The following is a 5,566-nucleotide window of genomic DNA, read 5'->3' on the forward strand; positions in this document are numbered from 1 at the left end:
TGAGGATACCATTCCCTCAATAGAATACCACAAATTGTGGACGACTCAATTAGATGTTACAAAAGAAAAGAAATAAGAAAAGTAACAGCGGATCAATGTACACAATTATTACATTAAGTAAGAGCGATTGGGTCAAATTGATCTACTCCGCCGATAGATATCGCGTCAATTCTTTTCTAAGAAGTTGATGAGCGTCAGTCAGACGAAATTCCAGAACATTATGAACGTCGATTCCATTACCTCAATCCAGGATGTTTAAAAGTACCTTGACCATAAACTAAAGTGCGAGGGTCTTCTGTGTTCTTGTGATTGACAGCATTCCGACTCTTTGAATTTCTATCTGATCCGCAGTATTGATAAGATCGCTGATGTCAAAAGGAACCGAGCGATCATTCCCAAGTGATCTTGAAATATTTTCAATTGAACTGTTTTATGTTCACTAGAACCTAGTTCATTATTGGCATACCCATAAAAAGAATCTGTAGGCCTCATGCAGGGATTTTACAGTATTCCAGATTAAAGTGGACGAACTCCTGTCAATCCGCGGTTTTCTTTTTTTAAAGAATCTAAATAAATAGAAGACGAAAATTGCTTTTTTACTACTAATTTATTTTATGAACTCTTTCAAATAGTAGAATGTAATTTCAATAGTAAGCCATTGAAATATGTACAATCTATTGAAATTGACGTACTAAGAGCTCGTTTGGCGTTTATGTAGTAGATTCGTTAATCTTGTACGTGTAGGTGCTTTAATTGGTAGATTTCTTTTATTCAGGATTATAGATGTTTCATTAGGCAGGTTTGTTGATTTAGCATTGTATTACCTATATAGATGCTAAAAGTTTACTCGCAAATTCATTCATTCAGTAGTACAGATGCTTTATTTGGTAGATTCTTTAATTCAGCATTACAGATGCTTTATATGGTAATTCTTTAATTCAGTAGTACAGCTGCTTTATTTGGTTGATTCTTTAATTCAGTAGTACAGATGCTTTATTTGATAATTCTTTAATTCAGTAATACAGATGCTTTATTTGATAATTCTTTAATTCAGCATTACAGATGCTTTATTTGGTTGATTCTTTAATTCAGTAGTACAGATGCTTTATTTGGTAATTCTTTAATTCAGTAATACAGATGCTTTATTTGATAATTCTTTAATTCAGTAATACAGATGCTTTATTTGATAATTTTTTAATTCAGTAATACAGATGATTTATTTGGTAATTCTTTAATTCAGTAGTACAGATGATTTATTTGGTAATTCTTTAATTCAGTAATACAGATGATATATTCGAGAAAATCAAGTTGTCCCTTTAGTTTTCCACAATCGTGCTGGAACATACATGTAAAAAGCACGTGGTGACGGGTGATAGAGAAACCATATAATGCATGGATTTCACAGTATCGATATCTGGCAAATACTTAGTCCTGATGTGCTAATTTTACTACATTTCTACATGGGTGGTGGTGGTGGTGGGTATTACAAGTACACGTAAGATCTGTAGCTAAATGAGTGATATTTGCACTGAAGTTTGAAAATTAACAGTTTCACACTGTCCGCCGTTTTGTGAAACCGTTTTATTTGATTCACTAAAAAACTTTACACTCGTGAAAGTAAGTAGTAAAGTTCCTCTTCCATCTGTGAAATCAATTCCATACTCAACTGCTGAATATTCCTTGTTCTATTCATACATTAGAGCGACCCGAGAGCCGTCAAACTGGTGTGATTTTTATGCTACCCATAATTCCCGGGGGAGCAAATTGTTCAGTTTTGTCCGTCCGACCTTATGTCCAATTCCCATAATTTGATCAAAATTTACCCAATTCTTGATTGTGAATCATGCTTTTGGACAAGGATTATATAAAAGTCTAAGTATTTCAGGAAATGTTACTTCGTCCCGGATTTATGGAGTTAGATACTTTATGGGAACATTCATCAGTCCAGTGACGTCATGGTTTGAGTAATGTGTTGTTTTATGATGTTGGGAAAATCCGCAAACCTATGGAAAAGAGGCGTATTGTTAAGTCTATAAAACATTTTGAACATTGCAATGGGATGCAATGTTTTAGTTTATATTGAGAAGGCACAAACCACTGAAACTAGAATCTTCACCTTCTTACTAACCTGATGCATGTATCAGTAAACTGTTCTCCTTTTTTTTTCTAGGTATGTCACCTATATTGGAACCTCCAAATCTGTTTTTAATGGAGTGCTGTTTTCTGTCCTTCACTTTATGATGTATATCATTGTTGTTGTTCTTACATAACGCTGATCGAGTAATATGTTTTATTTCCAGCGAACAGGCTATTCTTACAGTGTGCCACAGGAATCTGTTTCTTTTCACGATTGCAAATGAAAAAGACCAGAACATTCAAATTCCAAGTTTTTCCTCGTCCGTCTACATAGCTTTTCGAAACATTCCATACTCAACTTGATATGGGTTCTAACATCACTGATAGTAAGTATCATTTCATTACATATTTACGAAATGAATGAAGACCAGTGACAACTTGAATGAGATTAAATACTTGAAATCTGAAATAAGCACTTTGTCTTTTCCGTGATAATGCGAGAAAACGTTATTGTGCTACAATATTGGATTCCCCCAGAGAGCGCCGTCCGCCACCTGTCCGGTTTTCTTAATATCTGACAAAATCGCATACACATCCCGATGCAATGTTATTGTAAAGACATTATTTCTCCTTATTTGCAGGTCAACTACGTTCGAACGAAGTCTAAACAGGCTATGCCAAGAGAGACAACTTTCAGACTGTCAGAGTTTGTGCCAACATTGTACATCACCGTGGCCAAACGTCATTTGGATACAACCATTCCTACGCAGGATACAGTCGTGCTTTTAACGCAGAGTACAACCATGTAATCCCTATGAAAATTTACTATGGAGAGTGTAGGTGTTCGTAAGGAAGGGGTTAGAAAGTGGTATATTTTTATTTATGCAGATAATTCTCAAGAATTATATAGCCTATCAGGTGGTTTGAATGATATATTTAACTGTACGTGGAGCTTTCTGTCAGATCACCTACCACTTGCTCAAACACTTCAACACAGTTGGAAAATTTCGTGTAATTTGGTCTCTGTCGCTCGTTTTCTTAATTTTGTTTTAGAAAACAGAAAAATCCACCTCAAATTCAATTACATCATTACAAATGTATACCATCAACGTCAATTAAGACTATTATTAATGATAATTAACATGTAACACTGGATACAACCATTCTATGAAAGTATAACGTAGGATACAACCATTCCTAATACATTGACAATTTACAACGATACATGCTTTTAATGTCTTTTATAATGATAACTGGCGTTTTCTTTCATGAATATTGAACTTTATTGTTTATTACAAAATATACAACGTAAATTATAATTGTTCCAATGAAAAGAGGAAAAAATTGATGACGGTTTTAGGACTGCATTCCATGTAACCATTTTCAAAAGCATGTATAAAACCACGTGTACATATATTAGGATCTTACAAGTGGCCATCTCAAAAGCTTACAGAAAGTAGAAACTGACAGAACGACTTATGACTAGTTATGAGGGTGATCGGTGGGGATATAACATACATGTATTTTGGATAAATTATTGGTTCTGTATTAATAATAATTTCATTCTAAAAGGCGGAGGGAGGGGGGGGTATGTACATAAGATTTATACAAGCTATCCACACTTCCGTTGCCTGTGGGGCCAAGCTCGTTGTGTTATTACTACAACAATTAATTATTTCTTCTATCAGTGGCGTTCCATAGGGATTCGGGTTAGAATAGGTCCTCAGTACCCCTTGCTTGGTAGTAGAGGCGACTGAACGGGACAGTCCTTCCGATGAAACCACAAAAAAAAAAAAAATCCGAGGTCCCGTGTCACAGCAGGTGATCCCTCCCTACTCAAAGGCTGTAAGCGCCGAGCACTAGGCCTAAATTTTGCAGCCCTTCACTGGCAATGATGGCGTCTCCTTATAAGTGAAAAATTCTCGAGTGTGACGTTAAACAATATAAAATCAATCAAATCACTCCTTATATATGAAGACCATTAATTTGGCTTAATCTTGTTCAGTTTGATGGATTAGATATTGTTTAACGTCCCTCTCGAGAGGTAGATATGTTGTTTAGTTACAAATTATAAGAAGCTCTTGTAATTCATTGTTCAGATATGCACGTGTAAATCAATTAATAACCTTTTAAATGACATTAACTTAGTGTATATTGAACATATGATTTACATACCATAGGCGTAGCTTGGGTTCGAATATTACCGAAGCTATCGACATTTTAACAACGTAAAAGGTGTTTTTTTTTTTTTTACCGAGGCAGCTGCCTCGGTTGCCTCAATGGAAGCTACCCCACTGCATACATATACAATGCTCGCTGGAAATTCCCACTGATACCGGTCGCGGTAACTCAGTGGTAGAGCGTTTTTTTCGTAATTGAGGGGTCGTGAGTTCGAGCCCCGCTAGTGCCATGGTCGCATCAAATCTAAGACTTTAATATAGGTAGTGATTACTCCTTCGCCAAATGCTCGGCATTTCGAAGTGAGAAACACAGGTATTTTGGATATAACCTTTAAAACGGAAGTCCCGTGTCGCGGCAGGTGTTGGTACGATAAGAACCTTCACTGCTACGGCCCTGAGCGCTAAGCATAGGTCTAAAGTTGTGGTACCTCACCTACAGCTGGTGACGATTTTGCGGTCTCATCTGACGGATGGCCCGATTTCGTCACTTCCTACGACAAGCAAGGGGTACTGAGGACCTACTCTAACCCGGATCCTCACAGGATTATAAGGAATGAGATGGTAACAAAACGGATAGTTCTTTATAGACAAAACAGTTCTGAATACAGATATATACGTACAAATAAATATGAAAGCATCCACAACAATAAGCGCCATATTTTCGAATAGCATTCTTCTTTTTTTTTTTTTTTTTTTAGAAATACGATCTTTCAGGTCTCGTATAAATGCTAAGAAAGTATCTGTTGATGAGTAGCAAGATTCTGAAATTTGTTCTATAACATATCATAAACAATAGGCCCATGGATCGCTTCGCTCACCTGAATCACCTTGGTCCTTCCATTAATTCAGCAGTTGTGATTTTTAAAAGATTGTTTTTAATTAGTCTTTATTCCCATGAAAAATATTGTGGCCCAACCTAGCCCCAAAGGATCACGCCATAATCGAAAATAAATTCATATAACACGGACATGCCTATACACCAATATCACCATTATACGACTAACATGACCTTGCTGTTGTGGTTAAGATCAAGGTCACACCGTCACAGATGATGATATAAAACGGGGGGGGGGGGGGGGGGACTTGCCATAAGAAATCTATATACAAAATATGAAAGCAGTAGATATGGATTAGGTCAGGCTTTTAAAAAGTAGGTCAAGGTCACATGATCACCACGATTGTATCACAAGGTTTTGTCATAAAGAATCTATACACAAAATATGAAAGCCCTATCTTGAATAGTTCGGAAGATATTAATGGTTGTGTTTTCTTACAAGTATGTTGAACTATAAGGTCAAACATCATAAGTA

This window comes from Ostrea edulis, chromosome 5, assembly GCF_947568905.1.
Source record: "Ostrea edulis chromosome 5, xbOstEdul1.1, whole genome shotgun sequence".
Lineage (NCBI taxonomy): Eukaryota > Metazoa > Mollusca > Bivalvia > Ostreida > Ostreidae > Ostrea > Ostrea edulis.